General features: G+C 39.6%; 1 protein-coding gene across 1 annotated transcript in view; it reads right to left on the reverse strand.

Moving 5' to 3' along the window:
- The window catches only part of DLGAP1 (DLG associated protein 1), a 265,714-nt gene that overhangs the window by 154,700 nt on the left and 91,242 nt on the right, over positions 1 to 19,772 (reverse strand). The window lies entirely within an intron of this gene.

Consider the following 19,772-nt stretch of genomic DNA (forward strand, 5'->3'; position numbering starts at 1 on the left):
TGTGTGTTACTATTTCTAGCAATGCCCCAATTGGTATAACTTCATAGATCTCAATGGAATTACTCCTGAGTGAGACCAGCATGAATATCATGAAAATGAACGGAATGAACTTAACCTCTGCTTTTAATATTGTTAGTTTAAAGTAATAATAAAGAATAAGTATTTTCCATAATATTTAGTAGGTACAGTTTCAAAACCATTAATAATAAACTTTAGAAGAGAATGGTATTAGTAACTCATTGTTTCATCACATAGAACTGCCGTAAATTAAATACGCTTCCAGGAGGTCCTGAAATTTATTATACAATTAATGGCAAATGATAAAGTGTACATATACTGGAATAACAAGCACTTTAAGGTGAAATGCTTTATTTCTAGGTTCTACTGCAAAGGATCCTGTCATGAGTATTTTAAAAAATCACTTAAGTAATACATTTTAAATTATTTTAAATTAAATTAAGCTCTAATATTCTGTAAGAACTGCCTGCAGAGTAATACATAAGTGTGCATTAAATATTTCCATAGCATTGAAAATACTTCAGGAAAATGGTTCTTTAAAAGAGAAACACCATAAGCAGACTACAATATATATCAAACTGGTAATACATTCAGAACTTCCTGATAATTCTTTGTTACTTCCTCCTCCTAATTTAATTTCATTTCAGGGTGAAGGGTGAGTGGATTCATACAATCTAATTTGTGTGCTAAAAAGCCATACTCCCTTAAACCTGAATGAAAGGTACACAGCCTTTTCACTTTATTACATCTTAGCTATTCAACAGAAATCTCAGCTTTCCTTTCAAAATATGAGGTTCATCATATGTTAAATGTCAGCATTATTGTGTAAGCTCAGGAGGAGCCACGGTCGCTACACTGTTTGTCCTCATACATAATATGAGGGTTATAAAAACCATCTGTAATTGCTACTGTGGAGCTGCAATTTTTTGTTGACATAGAGTATACCTTATCATAGAATCACAGAATGGTTTGGGTTGCAAGGGACCTTAAAGATCATCTAGTTCCAACCCCGCTGCCATGGGCAGGGACAGCTTCCACTAGACCAGGTTGCTCAAAGCCCCATCCAACCTGGCCTTGAACAATTCCAGGGATGGGGCATCCACAACTTCTCTGGGAAACCTGTTCCACACTCATAGTGAAGAATTTCTTCCCTATATCCAATCTAAATCTACCCTCTTTCAGTTTAAAGCCATTACCCCTTGTCCTATCACTACATGCCCTTGTAAAAAGTCCCTCTCCAGCTTTCTTGTAGGCCCCCTTCAGGTACTGGAAGGCTGCTATAAGGTCTCCCCGGGCCTTCCCTTTTCCAGGCTGAACAACCCCAACTCTCTCAGCCTGTCTTCATAGGAGAGGTGCTCCAGCCCTCTGATCATCTTCATGGCCCCTCCTCTGGACTCACTCCAACAGGTCCATGTCCTTCTTATGTTGGGGGCCTCAGAGCTGAACGCAGTACTCCAGGTGGGGTCTCACCAGAGCAGAGTAGAGGGGGAGAATCACCCCCCTCGGCCTGCTGGTCATGCTTCTTTTGATGCAGCCCAGGATACGGTTGGCTTTCTGGGCTGCAAGCACACATTGCCGGGTCACGTTGAGCTTCTCATCAACCAACACCCCCAAGTCCTTCTCCTCAGGTCTGCTCTCAATCCATTCTCCACCCAGTCTGTATTTGTGTTTGGGATTGCCCCAACCCATGTGCAGGACCTTGCACTTGGCCTTGTTGAACTTCATGAGGCTCGCACGGGCCCATCTCTCAAGCCTGTCACGGTCCCTCTGGATGGCATCCCTTTCCTCCAGAGTGTTGACTGCACCACACAGCTTGTTGTTGTCAGCAAACTTGCTGAGGGTGCACTCAATCCCGCTGTCCATGTCACCGACAAAGATGTTAAACAGCGCTGGTCCCAGTACTGACCCCTGAGGTACACCACTCGTCACTGGTCTCTACTTGGACACTGAGCCGTTGACCACAACTCTTTGAGTGGGACCATCCAGCTAATTCCTTCTCCACCAAGTGGTCCATCCATCAAATCCATGACTCTCCAAAAGAGACAAGGATGTCATGCAGGACAGTGTCAAATGCTTTGCACAAGTCCAGGTAGATGACGTCAGTTGCTCTTCCATTATCCACCAACGCTGTAACCCCGTTGTAGAAGGCCACCAAATTTGTCAGGCATGATTTGCCCTTAGTGAAGCCATGTTGGCTGTCATCAATCACCTCTTTATTTTCCATGTCCCTTAGCATAGTTTCCAGGAGGAACTCCTCTATGACCTTGCCGGGCACAGGGGTGAGACTGACTGGCCTGTAGTTCCCACGGTCTTCCTTTTTCCCTTTTTAAAAATGGGGGTTATGTGTCCCCTTTTCCAGTCGGTGGGAACTTCACTGGACTGCCACGACTTCTCAATATGATGGATAGTGGCTTAGCAACTTCATCCGCCAGTTCCCTCAGGACCTGCGGATGCATCTCATCAGGTCTCATGGACTTGTGCACCTTCAGGTTTCTTGGATGGTCTCGAACTGATCTTCTCCTACAGTGGGTGGTTCTCCATTCTCCCAGTCCCTGCCTTTGCCTTATGCGACTTGGGCAGTGTGGCTTGAACACTTGCCGGTGAAAACTGAGGCAAAAAAGTCATTGAGTACCTCAGCCTTCTCCATATCCTGGGTAACCAGGTCTCCCATTTCCTTCTGGAGAGGGCCCACATTTTCCCTCGTCTTCCTTTTATCACTGACATACCTGTAGAAGCTTTTCTTGTTGCCCTTGATGTCTCTGGCCAGATTTAATTCTATCAGGGCTTTAGCTTTCCTAATCTGATCCCTGGCTGCTCTGACAATTTATCTGTATTCCTCCCAGGCTACCTGTCCTTGCTTCCACCCTCTGCAGGCTTCCTTTTCGTGTTTGAGTTTGTCCAGGAGCTCCTTGTTCATCTATGCAGGCCTCCTGGCATTTTTTGCCTGACTTTCTCTTTGTTGGGATGCATCATTCCTGAGCTGGGAGAAGGTGATCCTTGAATCTTAACCAGCTTTCTTGGGCCCCTCTTCGCTCCAGGGCTTTATCCCATGGTACTCTACCAAGCAGATCCCTGAAGAGGCCAAAGTCTTCTCTCCTGAAGTCCAGGGTAGTGAGCTTGCTGTGTGCCCTCCTTGGTGCCCTAAGGATCTTGAACTCCATAATTTCATGGTCACTGCAGCCAAGGCTGCCCTTGAGTTTCACATTCCCCACCAGTCCCTCCTTGTTGGTGAGAACAAGGTCTAGCATAGCACCTCTCCTCGTTAGCTCCGCTATCACTTGGAGAAGGAAGTTATCATCAATGCATTCCAAGAACCTCCTGGATTGCTTATGCCCTGCTATGTTGTCCCTCCAACAGATATCGGGGTGGTTGAAGTCCCCCATAAGAACCAGGGCTTGTGAACATGAGGCTGCTCCTATCTGTCTATAGAGGGCTTCATCCGCTTGGTCTTCCTGGTTGGGTAGCCTGTAGCAGACCCCCACTATAATGTCACCTGTCCCTGTCCTCCCTTTAATCCTGACCGATAAGCTCTCGGTTGGCTCCTCATCCATCCCCAGGTGGAGCTCCATGCACTCCAGCTGCTCATTGACATAGAGGGTGACACCCCCTCCTCGTCTCCCCTGCCTGTCCTTCCTAAAGAGCCTGTATCCTTCCATTCCAACACTCCAGTCATAGGAGCCATCCCATCATCTCTCCGTCATGCCATAAAATTATCTTGTAGAAAGACAGTCATTCTGATTTTAAAGATATGAAGTAACAGAATCTGCCACATTTCCAAGCAAATTGTTCTGGTAATTACCCACTAATACATAGCTGCATCTAAATGCACCTGGTATCCACTTCCAGCTAATAGCTCTGGAGTTTTTTGAGTAGACCTTTTCAGAAGACCTTACCACGAGCCACATTCCCTCATGCTGCTATAACACAGAACTACTTCATGCCCTCCTCTGTCATAAACTAAATTGACTGGATTTCTTCAATCACATTTGAAGGCAGATTTTCAGGCTTTTAGTAACTCCTGAAGCTGCCTCCCATCCAGCCTTTGGCTACTTTATAAAATACAATTCTTACCACAGATGCAATAATGTTGTTACGCTGTATCAGTAAATACAGATTTGTTCTTGTGAATTCCTCTGTCTACAAATAACTTGACTGAAAATGTCCAGTAAACTTGTCATAGCAGGGCTTGGGTCTTTCCCTGTTTTTCCCCATGAAGATCCTAGTTTGGACTGTAAACACAGTACAACGTACAACATACAAGATACTTACTCACAGCTGTCTTCAGTTCACACAATATAATTTTTTTGTGGTTTAAATTTGGAGTGTTAATTTAAAACCACAATTTTCAAATTCTTGAATTCATTCACAGAAAGACAAATTCAAATTTTACTAATAATTAGATAAATTAAAAGCATTTCTCTTGAGACCAGTCATGTTAACCTGTATTTTCACAAATGTAACTCAGAATCATACCCAATGTTCAAGTAAACTAATTTTATTTTTCATTTATATTTTTAGCCATTACTGCTTACCAATGTTAAATCCGTGCTGCATGGAGAAAAGGAATCAAAATGACATTAGCCCCATAAAACACTACCTGATCTAAAATTTCATGTTTACCCTCTTTCTTGGGAAGTTCACAGTAAAGCCAGACCTGGTGATCATTATCGTATCTGACAGTCAGGCTAACCCCTGCTGAAACAGCAATGCATGTGAGCACTAGCAAAGAAACAGGATGCATCATTGTTATAAACCTTGCACTACTGCAACTATAATAGCCAGTGTCTTTTCAGAGTGTACTATTTAAGGCACTGCAGAGAAGATCCAAGGAAGGAATTTTGGATAACAAAATAACATAATTTGGTAGTTGCTTTCAGAAATGTATGATTTCTGTAGTAATACTTTCCGGCAGATAAATGAAGGAAACTGGTTTCAGTAACTATCCATTTTGAAATTACTTGAGCATGAAACTTATTTAAAAATAAATAAATATTTCAAAAAAAGGCAAATTACTTTTTTTTAAGCTTACAAGTGTCAGCTGCTTAAAGGATATTAGTAAACTAATTGTATTCTTTCCATTCCAATTATAATATTTATGCATTGGTATTCTGTACCTATTTAAAGAACTGCTAGCCAATGAGTATTTAGGGTAGAGTTTAGTTCTGCAAGGGATTATAAAATCCCTCATTATTATCTGAATTAGTGAAGGTAAAAGAGCTGTAGAACACAAGTGAATGAAGACATGGGTTGAATCTTGTGTTGTCAGTGGGCAGAGTCCTGGGATCTGCAACACTGTACAAACACAGAGAGTTTGGCCATTTGCACTTTGAATTTCTTTGTTTCCATCCCAGAATGGCTGTATGGAATAAGGTGGGCTCCAGCAATATCGGGATTGATATTTCTTTTATCCAGTCTCTTCTTTCCATTTTATTTCAGCTTTAAGAACAAATGTGGTTAAGGTGAGATGAGAGGAAGGCCCATCATTTTATTTCACCATCTTCCATAACAGTTTTTTGTAGAGCAGTGTGAAACAGAAGACAAAACAAAACACGTATACTTCACAAACTCACTGAAAACACACCAAATAAGAGCACAGAAGTAGATCTGCCAAAAGCTGTTATTTTTTACATGAGTGAATATGCAGAATGTTAAAAAGTGATGATCCTACTTTTTTTTTTTTTTTTAGGATAAATACTTTATTGGCTGATTATAAAGCTGTGCTCAGAAGAGCCTTGCATACTTGTAAAAAGTCATTCCTCTCTTTTCCTAAATGGAGGGAGACTGATGGGTCAAGGACATACGTAGAGAAAGTTCAGAATAAATCCCTGGAAACAGCATGAAGAGGTCTGTGATCTCTCCTGCCCTAAGTGAATAGGAAAAAAATGCCAAGCCTGCTAAGGTTCTTAACATTGGTTTAGTTCCGTAAGACTGTGATTTAAAGGGAAGTTTTTATGATCTTAATACAGCTGTTAAGAGTGTGATCTCAGACAATTACAGTGCATCTTTGAAGTCTACGGGAGAGATGGTGGACAGCAATAAAAATGATCTGTTAAGCATTACTTGCCAGGTTTCCTGTGGTAACAAGGTTTATACAATCCCCTACCTGTGCACTTGTGTCCATTCTTCCACCCACCGCCCTGCCTCCTGCCCTGCCTCCCTCCTTCAAGTTTAAACTGGCAGGGGTTGATATACAGGATTTGTACAACCTCTGAAAGTTTTGGTAAAGAGAGGCAAATCCCACCTATTTCTTTACAGTGGAAAGAACCATAAAAGGCGCCTGAATATTCTTAGAGATGAAAGACTTTGCTATTTTTGGACCTGGTTTCCAGTGGTACAAGGCACCACGGACACCATCCAGAGACAGAACCTTTCCAAGATTCCCAGTGTCGGAAATGGTGGCATCTGAGGATCAAAGAATAAGAGCAAAAGGCACAGAGGGCATCATGCATCCTCCAAGCTCTCCCTTCTTTTTCCTTCAGAAAGCACTGGCCTCCCAAGTACATTGCCTGGGGACCTGGGAAAGCCAAAGAGCCCACGGATTGATCCCTCCTCAGGTTTTCTGAAATCATCCCTCAAGGTTTGCCTGATGCAGGAACTGCTGTCAGGCTCAGATTTGGCCAGCTAATTTATTTTCTTTGGTCCTGCAATTTGAATCCTCTGAGCTGACCAAGCATCTCCTATTGTACTGCTCACTCTTATAGCAGACCTGGGAAGTTTCCTCCATGTGCTCAGGTTGACTTGTCCTCTGCTAATTCTCACATCACTGGGAACCATGCAAAAGAACATTTTTTCCCTTTAGTTTTGAAGGGTTGTGTGACTATTTGGACTGAATATGCAGCTATATTTTCTGCCACATTATCATAAAATTTTGAACTCAAATCTGACTGAGGCAACCATAGTGCCTGTAAAGATGATTACACTCTTACAGGTTTCATAAAAAATAGGAACTTACACCAGGTCCGAACATTTACAAGTTCACTTCTTGTAACTTTTTATTCCCGTGTCTGATCACTCCAGTTGAAGAAAACAGTTTGCTGCTGCCAAAAAAATGATATGGAAAAAGACTAAAGATACATATGGAGTAAAAAACCCACTACCATGATTCAATTAACTATGCAGTCAGTTGACACACACAAAGCTATAGAAAGTCACATTTCCCAGTCAAGGCAGCCATGCTTTACTCACACAGCTACTTGCTTTATGTTATGATAATGAACATATTAGTATCAGCACCTTTAATGTTTTTATCTTCTAGACTTTTGAAAGGCTTAAAATCTATTCATATCCAAGTAAAAAGCCATCTCCTTTTTTACACAACTTCCAAGCAGGTCAAAAAAATTTTGAGAAAAGAAGTAAATTTCCCAGGTATTTTAACACTATTTCAAAGTCTGGATTGGGAAAAGTAATCAAAGAAGTATATAAGACTTAATCTTTTTTAAATGTAATGATGGATACGAGGATTCTACTACCTACCAGTCCAAAACACAAAGCAGTCAATTTAATATTAATTTGTTCTGCTGCTTTACATCTAACTTGGACACATAGGGCATTCTTGTGAAAGTAACTAGACAGAATGATAAATAGAGAATTTGAGTTTAATTATAACAATTGTAAAAAGCATTATGTATGTCTCCTTTTCTTGATGGTTCTTTTTTTTCATAGACAGAAGCTCAAGAAACTAGAATGTGCTGTAGTAGGAAGTTTTTTAGATTTGAATTCAGCAGTAAAGATTTTTTAACAGATGTTCTAAATCCAAAATGGTACTAATAGAAACACTTCTATTAACCTGAAAAAAGCTTAATTATTATAGCAAGCCTGGTTGTCCCACAGTCATGCAGGTAACAAAACAAAACAGTCCTTTATACCTTCAATTTCAGCTCACCCATATTCTCATAAGTAGCTAAAACAATCCATGGCATCTGGAAAAACAAACTGTCAAAATTTATCAAACCTTGTTCCACACATTTTAAACCTTAGCCAAAGTGAGAAGTTCTGAAGGTTGCAATATTCTCTTGCTGAGATCAGACTCAAGTGACTGTGTCCTGGGTGATGCCTGTGTTTCACAGCACAGCCCTGGTCCTCCTCCTGGAGATTATGCCATCCCCTTATCAAGGGGACAGGTTTGCTGCAGTATCCTGCTCTGGTTAGTTAGGTGGGGCTGCACTCACTCTCAATAGGCAACCTGTGGAAATCTTAAATCAGATAATCACAGGCTTCTGCCTACTCCTTCTCACATGGCCAATAACCCTCTGTTGTTACCAGACTTTGTGGTCACCATTCTCCAATGGCCTGAAGTCCCTGGCAATTGTTCATGTTGTTTTTCCTCAACACTAGTTGTGATTAGAAAAAGAGGATGAGGGCAAGAATGCAAAGCAGTTTTGTTAAAAATGCACTGAATAACAAACAAAGTTACATTTATTTCCCTAAGCTGCCAGTTTTCATGCCACTGGGCCAGTGTGGCTAAACCCAAGATGTCATAGATTAAATTTACCTGGAATGCAACAACACTGCAGGAACATTAAGTGATGAACTTAACCTAAGGTCCCTGTTTCAAAGCTCTTCTAATGACCAACTAGATGCCCTTTGTGAAGCTAGAATAACTGGCAAATGAGTTTCTAATTGTCAGTAACTGAATATTTTTTGTTAATCGCTTAATGATATGACTTCTTCTCAAGCTAGTTCTTCAATGAGTTCTTCAAACTCAGTCTTCAATGAACTCCACAGGCACTAATTTTTTGTTTTATGATACAAGAGATATTTTCTTCCCTTTGCTTCCACAGATAACTTCAGCACATAGCTAACTTCCCTTTTCTTTAAGGTGATTTGCCCTCAGAAGTACACGCTCAGGGACACATAAGCAGCATTACAGTTCTAAAGAGTAATGTTCTGGTTGAAAGAGAAGACGTAATGAAATATGATAAGAAACATGAAGAGGAGTGAGAGGAATATGAAATGCTCCATGGCTAAGAGAGCTTGTCAGCCTTAGAGGCAGAGGAGACAATGATAAGCAAAGAAATTGGCTGGTGGTATTAAACTACCAGCTGGAGAAAACCTTTTCTGTTTCACCTCCCGGTCAGTTACATCTTGTGGTACATATTTCTTAACTTCTTGGAGTTTGGGGTATGTAATGGTGTTCTCTGTGAAGCATGAAGAAACAGAATGTACACAGCTTCCCAGAACATCATATGATACTGAAGAGATGAAGTGAAGCAGGAATGTCTCAGTGACGCCCACAGGAACAGCCACCATCGCCAAATTGTCAGCATGCCTCTGCAATGCCAGACCACAGCAAGCATATGGATAGTTTAGGCTTTCTGCCATTAGACTAGATTAGTGAAGCACATGGTTCATGCACATCTAGTCTAGCTTTGTGTCAGTGGAAAAAATATTTCCACTACAAGTAGCCTCCCAGACTTAGGGAAGAAGGGCTAGTTCTCGGGCAACTTCTACAGAAAAGCCTGCTGCTGCCTTCTGCATCCGTCAGGTTCTGTAGTACCTCCCCGGAGAAACCCTTCATGTGATCTGTGATTACAGCTCTGAGACTATGAACCGAGGTGTGAAAAAGAACACCCTTCCCTTCTGTCGAGCGAACGTGACTGACAGTTCTGCAAAATCCCTCCAACAGATGACACTACCAGGGATTTTCATTCTGTTACAACTCACGCAGGCTGTACGGCAGCAATTTGTGCAAAGCCTGCTCTCCGTGACCTTCCCAGGCAAGAGTGCTTTAGTGAAAGATATACACTGCCCAGAACCTTTTGTGAAAAAATGCTCTGTATCATTTGGAAGAGAAAACTTCAAGTCTGGTGGAATTGGATATTTCAAGTTTCATTTTCTTTAGAAAAACATTAAGCCCAAGCCATAAAAAAACCACAAGGTGAATAGCACAACACATGACCTAACTTTGGTCTCTCTAGAAACAGATTCTGGTATAGTCTGCAGTGCTGTCATCTATGCTGCAAAATGACCAAGCCATTTAATACATTTTCATGTATTTTCCTTATGGAAGATTATTCCAGTGGAAATTGAGTGTTCAAATTTGCAGTATATTGACAAAACTAAGAAAAACAGAATATACTATCCTGTATTGCAGTTGACTAAGTAGCTAACTTTTATCAGCCCTGAATGAACTAAAAATATTGTTATATAAAATGTTCCTCCTTTTGAAGCTGACCTGGTTATTTATATCCCAGTACATAACCCATATTACAACTCTGAGATCTAGGAAGGTTTCCAACTAATGTGCTACGGATATAACAATGGCAATCATGTACCGGTACATTTGTTCCACTTCAAACAAGAAGCAGAATATAAAATGGGACAAAAGTTAAATAGTAAGTTAAAGACTGGTTAACATACACATCCATCATTCTGCAAACACACATGATTAACTATACTAACTTGAATAATCCTATGCAAATTAATCTATTTGCAAATAAAACCTCATAATATTAAATATTTGTGAAATAGAGGACAAAATGTTCATGCCAAACTCACAGTTAAGTACAGTGCTTAAAATATTCTTTTAGTGTTTGCCTTCCATTTTTTGGCATATTAATTGAATTTTCTTTTGCGCTGGCAGCATACAGGAATTATTTGATCAAGAACTCTTTACATATTAACAATGAGCCAGAGGAGTCTCAGAGGAAAGAATCTTGTTAGTTGCAATGTAAATGCAAACATATGCAATGTTTATTTCTGGCATACTACTATTGTGGTCTATCTCACAGGCCAAAAACATTATTACCCAACATACTGTAATTAGACATCTTTTCAACTAATGCTGAGAAATGTCTTTTTAAAGCCAATTAGTCTTCATGTCAGGTATGAATGTATTTTTTCTTAATAATTAAATGTCCTGTAAAACTGAAAATAACAATTAGCTATGTAAAATTTCAATAAAGGAGTACTTCTAACTACCTCTCCTCCTTTATAAACTTTAAGCACACAACTTCAGCCAAGAATTGAAAAAGAAACTACATATTACTATATAGGCTTGCTCTTCAGCAAAAAAACGCCATGCACAGCGTTCTGCAAGACTGAGCACATTCAATGCTGACAACTATTAGTAATTTTATATAACACAAATTATTCCAAGTAAAATATCTTTAAAATATAATCTGGAAACATTGTCTTTATTATCTACAAATAAGCAAATAAGCATTCAGGATTTAACATATTAATTATACGACCCTAACTGTTCTGGCAAGTCTTCACATCCCTCTTATTTGTTCCTACACATGAAAGTTAGTCACTGCTTGCACAAGGAAATATTGGAATGAAGATCACTCCAGACTGGGTACAGAAAAATAGGTATGTTTAAATAGGTCATAGCAAGACACTGTTGGTAGAGACTGAGCAACCACTTTTAAAAACTCTGACTTTGTACACACATATTTTCCTAACAGCTCTTAGATATGCTGAGCATCGTGTTGTCGAGCATAATTTTATAATTTATAACAAAGGTACTTCGATGCAGCTCCACTGCTGAAACCAGGCCTTGGAATGAACATGAATTATACTGCCAGCTTTTTAAAGGTTCATTTACACTAATCTTCAGGTGTACTGGATGAAGCTGTAAGCCTATAAAAGAACATGTTGCTGATGCCACTGTGAATTTCACGAGGGTTTGAAGTGTTATGACCATGCATGACAAATTGCAAAACACTGGAAGTTTTACAGATATTGCAATTTCTAAGAACTATGAAAATATTCTTGAACATCTAACATCTTAACAATTATCAATCTAAGAATGTACACATATACTGTATTCCCATGAGGCAGAGATATTTGTGGTTTATGCATTACATTATCTTGAAAAAATCTGCTTGCCATATTCATGACAATGCAAACACATTCACACATGTTCTTACTCATCCTCTTCATGAATATTCATTTACCCAATTGATTTGGAAGTACTGGTCTTCTAAGTATTAGATAATCTTTCAGAGAATTTTGCATTCTGAAATGGAAATTTTTTCCCTGGACAGTTGTCAGTGACCAGAATAAAGGTGAAACTTGCAACTTCATCCTTCATTCAAGACCACCATAGTCTATGCATAAAAAGAATGAAATGAAATATCAGCTTAGCATTCTCTCATTGCTATTCATTATTCATTAAAGTATGTTATTCTATGTTCATGGAAGATTTTTTTATTAGTAAGGACTTATTGCTCAACCACTTTCTGTCCTGAATCCAGAATTATCTATAGAATACCAGATTCCTTCACTGGCTTAAGAGATATCAAAGGGACTCCTAGGTATTTACAGATGGGACACGGACCAAAAATGATAATTCACAGTCTCTTGCACACTGTTTGTTGCATTCCTCACTGCCCGTCTGTCCTCCTCCTAACCTTGATGTAGCAACTTCCAAACAGCAGTGGTGCAATGCAACCATGAGGAACTCCATATGGCGTCCTGTGAATCAAATCTTGACACAGGGGAACATCCCCATTAGTAGAAGGCTAATAGGAATTAGCAGCTAGCATTTTGAAAGGCTGCTTTAAAATTCCCATTCCTTGCACAGCAAGGAAAAAAACCCCAACTCTTAAAAGATATATATTGTTGGATTACGACTGCTTGTTCAGTGAAATGTGCCGTTGCCTGTGATTTACTATTGCATTTCAATAGTTGGAATGTGCAATAAGAATGAATTTGCAATATAACAAGTCAGATATAAAATAAGAAGGAAAAAAAGAATTGCTTTCTGCCATTTACCACTTCTGGAGATTACATTTAATGTGATTTTGGGAAAGAATTAATTGAAAAAATTCTTCGTCTATGTAAAAGAAAAAGAAAAAAGAAAAAAGAAGAATATCCTTCCTATCAAGTGAGGCAACAAAACATTTTTACTGCAGAACATTTATATCACTAAAATATTTGTATAATTGTTATGCGATTAGGCTAAAAATAAATCTATTCATCATCTTATAATACTGTAGAAAACTATGTTTGCATGTATAGAAAACTATGTTTCCATGTAAATTACTGCAACACCCACACTGACTTACATTTTCACCTTACAGAAAAATGCCCAATTTCCATAAGCATATTTATAATGCCTATAACCAGGTTAGTATTTTATAAAAAAGACAAAGGCTAAATCAACACAAATACTCAGCATGCCAGCTTCTGGGGTTGTTGGGTTTTTTTTCCAGCATTTCAGTGAATTTCATGGATTAAAATCAAACGGGCCAGCAGGCCCAAACCCTCTGTTTTACCATCTCATGCTGCAGCTTCAAGTTCTCCTCATTTTGGCCAAATTCATGCGAGGTCCAGAGAACAACTCCTGCAAGCCCGTGCTGCCCTTCAGGTTTTATATTCAAATCAGCAACACTCATGTCTAGTCTTTGGATACATCAAGCTTCCCTTTTTACTTTCTCCTAGAAGTACAGTTGCCAACAAGCTCCCTTTCCAAGAAGAGGGTAATTTCTTTTTATAAAAACCTAAGCACTCACACATAAATCAAAATTTAAATGCAGCAAAGTAGACGAGGGCAGGATTCACAGCTACCACAGAACCACCTATGGGTTGCCATCAGCACTAGCAGTGTCACAGGAAAAGATCTTGGTATGTTATCAGCTGCAACTGAGGAATGAATAAAAAGGAAGGAGAACTGAACTGTGACAGATGATAACAGCAGGTTGCTGAATTTTTCAGTTACTTGCAGACTGCTTGTGGGAAGAATTCAAGGCAATGTGCTCTCAGCTGCACCTCATTGCACTGTGGTGACATTCATGAAGCACTCCCGTATTTACAGAGGTAAAGACACATATTCAAGTTCAGGCTTCACATCATGTCATTTTTGTCAGGTCCCACAGCTATAATAGGTAGGTAATATGAGGGAAACTACATTATATTCAATATGGTATGAGCCAAATATGCAAATGTTTTTATAAACACGCATGCAAATCTCCAGAAAAATTGACAAATTGTTATTTTGATTTCTTTTCTAAAGCACTATCAGACTGTTTCAAGTTCTTGATTGTGACAGTATACATTAATAACATTTTTCTGGTATTGCAAAGATGATCATCAGATTACACAGCCAAATTCCAGTTCCACACTGTCAACTTCAGCACATAGCAGGTTCCCACAGTGTTCAAAATCTTGCCAGAGCTGCCACTTTCCCTTCACTCCTTGTCTACACTCAAATGTGTCCTTACAAACTAAAATAAATTTGCAATATGGTGGCTTAAATGCAGCATTTTTCACAAAGGTGAAACCAATATGGTAGTGAGGAAGAAACTTTTTTCTGCAACAAATATTTGTTTCTCTTAGAAGAGAAGTGACTGTAAGTCCTCTGAAGTATATTTTAAAATGACAAGTTCAGGAACACTTTTAGATTTAAGCTCCATTTTTGTGAAAGGTGCCTGTAAGCAGAGGGCTTGTTTTTCATCTCCCATTCATCCATTTATTGCCCTAGTCCTAGCAGTATCTGATCAGGCAAGCATTGAGCTGAGAGAACCATTGAATGTGAGGGAATTAGACGTGGGTACAACTTGCCCTGGCTTGCACAGAACTAAAGAACTTACTTGGAAATACTGGCAAAAATGCAGTATGAAGTACAGCTGACTTGATTGAGTATGCCATCGTGTCAAACAGGTGGTACTAAAACTCTATGCATCACAAGGGTATTTTTTATATATGAGGCTAGTGGCACCACTTATTATGAAGACTGCCAAATACCTTATAACACTTCCAGTTGCTTATAACCTTAACACACCTCTGTGCATATGGGCTGACATTTTCCATTATTGGGAGTTTTCCGTTGTTCTGAATATTCTTTGAAAATTTCAGCCAACAGAATCCCACTATTTCTGCAAACAAAGCTAGTGAAAATATGTTGTTTTGCTCATTTAAAAAAAAAAAGTGTTGATGTTTGAAAATTACGTACGTCAGCTCCTTTGTATTTTAAAACAAGGATATAAAATTTGCCAGAAACTTCTTATCCATTCTTGTGAGTATTTGCCCAGACTGAAGACTTAAAAACCTATGGTGAGACTTAGGTTTTAACAACTACATTTCCACAGTTCCTCAACCCCAGGGCTTACTTATGTTTGCAGGTGTGTCCTGGTTTCAGCTGGGATAGAGTTAATTTTCTTCCTAGTAGCTGGTATAGTGCTGTGTTTTGGATTTTAGTATGAGAGTAACGTTGATAACACACTGATGTTTTAGTTGTTGCTAAGTAATGTTTACACTAGTCAAGGAATTTTCAGCTTCCCATGCTCTGCCAGGAGCACAAGAAGCCGGGAGGGGGCACAGCCAAACTGGCCAAAGGGCTATTCCATACCATACGACATCATGCTCGGTATATAAACTGGGGGGAGTTGGCTGGGGGGTAGCAATCGCTGCTCGGGGGCAGGCTGGGCATCGGTCGGTGGGTGGTGAGCGGTTGTATTACTTGTTTTTTTTCCTGGGTTTTGTTCCTCTCTCGCTCTCTTGTTGTTTTCCTTCTCGTTACAATTTATTACTATTATTATTTTTTGTTCCAATTATTAAACTGTTCTTATCTCAACCCATGAATTTTCTTATTTTTGCTCTGCTGATTCTCTCCCCCATCCCACCGAGTGGCTGTGTGGTACTTAATTGCTGACTGGGGCTAAACCACAACAAGGTGCAATACAAACGTGTTGAACACACAAAGCTATGCAATTCTAGCTCTGAAAAATGATGTCTTGAACATATGGATGTGCTGTATACATGGTAGAACTTTCTCACATACACACTTTGTCTGATGCTATAATGTTTCAAAAGTGGGCTATGTATACACATAAAAATGCATCTCAGGTAGACTATGCTGTATTACTAGGAGAAAGAATTATTTGGCTACCAGTTTCTTAAAAAGATGCCATATAAAGGACTTCCAAAAAGATGCATGAGACCTATTTTGACATAGTCAAAGTGGTTAGTATATTACTGTGTAGCAGCTTCTGGGAAGTATTTGGAAGCCAGTCAGCCCTGATAATTCTGTAAATATTTCAATGAGTCCATTAAGCATTAGCAGTGTAAGGATAAAATGAAATGCCTATGATAAAAGTGATGGAAAGGCACTGAACAAGTGTGCTACCTATCACACAGTGGAGCGGGCAATGAGTAAATGTGATGGGTTAACCTTGTCTGACTGTCAAGTGCCCACCAAGCTGCTTTCTCACTTCCCCTCCTCAACAGGACAGGACACTCACCAATTACCATCAGAGGCAAAACAGACCTAACCTGAGGAAATTAATTTAATTTATTGCCAATTAATAACAGAGTAGGACAGTGAGAAATAAAAACAAAACTAAAACTACCTTCTCCCCACCTGCCTTTTTCCAAAGCTCAATTTCACTCCTTCAGTTCCAACTCTTCTACTTGCCCACCAGTGGCTCAGGGGGAAGGGGAATGGGGGTTGTGGTCAGTTTGTAACAGTTTTCTCTGCCGCTCCTTCCTCCTCACACTCTTCCCCTGCTCCAGTGTGGGTCCTTCCCACAGGCTGCGGTTCTACAAGAACTACTCCAGCATGGGTCCTTTCCATGGGGTGCAGTCCTTCAGGAACAGACTGCTCCAGAAAACCTTCTCCTGCATGGGCCTCTCTCCATGGGCTGCAGGTCCTGCCAGGAGCCTGCTCCAGTGTGGGCTCTTCATGGGCTGTGGCTTCCCTCAGGGCATGTACACCTGCTGCGGTGTGGGGTCCTCCACAGGCTGCAGTGTGGATATCTGTTCCACAGTGGTCCTCCACGGGCTGCAGAGGACAACTTGCATCATCATGGTCTTTCACCATGAGCTGCAGGGGAATCTCTGCTCTGGTGCCTGGAGCACCTCCTCCCCTTTCTTCTTCACTGACCTTGGTGTCTGCACAGCTGTTTCTCTCACATTTTTCTCACTTGTTACTACCAAAATGTTAACTTAATTTTTCGGGGGAATGGGAGGGAAAGGGGATTGTGCTTGTGCTTGATCTTCATCTTTCTTAGTCCATATGCTCTCAGCCATGGTGTACTCAAGAGGTGCTTCCAGAGGGCAATACAGTCCATTCTCTTATTGGATAACTTTGATCACTGATAGAAGGTGCACAAGCAAGATCTTGCCCTGCTTTCTCTCTAGCTTGCCCTCTCTTTATGCAGTTCATTAATTTAACCCTACATGCTTCCCAGAACACAGATTTCAACTCCATGAATATCCAGATACTCCCATATTTGCCATTTTTTGAGAGATGAACACTAAATGAAATAATTAGGCAAAACCCTGCTGTGGCACCACCTAATAAATTTTTCATGCTATGTGTTGAGAATCCCCTTCCCAAGTTCCTCAGTGTCTATCACAACAATCCTTGCAGCCCGATTCTCTGATCCATTGTGCAGATTCAATTGAGTTTCAGTTCAAATTCAGTTGTACTGGCAACTGTACCTAAACTGTAGAGTAATTCAGGCTACGCTGGAAGCGTAGAACTGAAGAACTTTATTGTACTAACCTCTCTAATGTCCTATGAAGAAGGAGGGTTTATATAGTACCTGTAGGTTTTCTAATTATATATCACACGAACCTGAAATTATGTAATAGCAGAAGGATTTCAGTCTGCCCCTCCCCTTCTTTGCAATAGGACCCCATTTTTTTTAACAAAAGCACCAATAACTCCCTGTCATCTACTACAACGAAGACGGCTGTCCTGGGACCAAAAGGGCTGTGCAGTGCTCTCTTCCTTCATTTATATAACTGAATAGATTGTAAAGCTGATCAATTCACTAGAAAGGGAATTGAACTCCCATTGCAATTGTTCTCTTTTTAATCCTGGCTTGTTTCTCAGCATTTTCCACATAATAACACCCTACGCTCTGTTAGAAATGTCATTGTTCTCATTTCTTAGCCACTCCACTGAGGCACTGAGTTGAGAGATTGTTCTAATTACTAGTGGTGAAAATGTCCAGGTGGACTTGGATATATGCAATACATTTACACACTTATTTATTCCAGCTCATTCTAATAATGCTTAGACGCTTTAAATTTTCACTTTTTGCACACATTTAATTGATGGAATCTTCTTTCTTTTGTTAACAGTCACAAAAACAATGTAAGCATGAATGCTTCTAGAAAGCACATTTTTAGAATGCGAGCATATGGGAATATGCATTGAAACTGGTGTATTTTATTTAGCGTTTGAGGGACAGAAGCACCTGAAACCTCAGCTTTTTTTTACCTAAAGGCAACTGAAAGATATCACATGTCTAAGAACTTGGCCCAAGCTTTCTTTTCTCTTTTCTTTAAAAGCCAAATGAAACACTCGATAACAATTCATCTCAGTGGTTGCTCTTGGCATTCTCAGCATTTCATGCAAGGGAGTGGGCTGTAATGGGCTATAAAATTTTCTTTGGGGATGCATGGTAATGGATATATTTAATAGAATTACACTGTTGGAGCTGATCACTTCTAATTTGGCCAGGCACCGGTAGTGCTAAACGCATTATTGTGGTAGTCTTGGCATGGGGTGGGGTGGGGAGGAAAGAAGCGGAAATCAAAGAAGTATCAAAAGCTAAGTTATGATATTACAACACAGTAATCTCCCTCTTTTCATGGAAGTTAGAAATACAATTTTTGTTTCTCATTTCCTAATGTACAGCACTGTTCCCACAGCCCCACACAGAGCATTGCTTTTTTTCCCCCTACAACTGAATGAGCATTCCTCTTGCATTCAGACTTCTAAGACAAATGGCCATAAAAAGCTAATGTGAACTGGCAGACAAACTCAAGGACAGGCACAGAACCTGAAAATAATTTAGGGGTTTTTTTTTTTTTTCAAATTTACTAGATTTTAAATGCCCTTTTATGTCCTTTATTTTGTTGCCAAAGCATTTCTGCAAGGCTACCAATGGGCAGTGTTGCTTTTTTGCACGATTTCCAAGTTAATTCTTTGTTCTCAAAAAGAAATGGCGTTATTTCTTTCCTCTGGGGGAAAAAAATCACAATATGAGGGGTGAGATGATAGGGATAATTAGACTAAATGGTGGTATAGAACACAATGGGAAAAATATCTTTTATGAAGACCACCTGTCTACTCATTTTTGTAGCCTGAATGATGTTTTGTTTTGTTCAGGGAAACAAATTCACTTAATAAAATCCAAAACACAGATGGCAGCTGCTAGAAAAAACCAACATAAGATTTTGTTGCAAAGGGTATAGAAGTGATCTGAGCTCTGAACGGAAGAAAGAAAAATTTCCTCTCTCTCTGTCAATGGCGCTGTTTTCCAAGAGCACTTTCTCATGCAGTCTGGGATTTAGTTAGAGCAGCAATTCTAATCCTGAATGTTAGAAAGAAGGCTTTCTTTCATGCCACTCTAAGGTGTTCCTTATGTATATTCTTTTCATGGATCTTCATTATTTTATCGTAAATGATTTGAAAAATAATGCTTGAATCTACATAGTATTTACTCAGGTTAGTTTAAAATGGATCAGGAGAAAATTCTAAAATTTCCGTTCCTCTTACAGGTTCAAAAGCATATTTTAATGCAAAAATACATAATAGTTTAAGAAAAGATACCAGATTCTCTTTTTTTAGAAGCTACTGTCCTTTATTAGAATAAGTCTGTATCTCAGTTTAAATTCAAATCTACAGCAAATGCTGACATCTCATTTGGCCAAAATATACCATGAGCTATCTACAAATAATAGTAAAAGCAAGAGTTACTCGGAGAAGTATTTAAGAAAAATATAATTTTACTTACTCACAGTATCTCCTTGGAAAGTCCACAAAACCAGAAAAACAGATTTGTTATGAATTC

The sequence above is a fragment of the Ciconia boyciana genome, chromosome 2 (assembly GCF_034638445.1).
Source record: "Ciconia boyciana chromosome 2, ASM3463844v1, whole genome shotgun sequence".
Classification (NCBI taxonomy): domain Eukaryota; kingdom Metazoa; phylum Chordata; class Aves; order Ciconiiformes; family Ciconiidae; genus Ciconia; species Ciconia boyciana.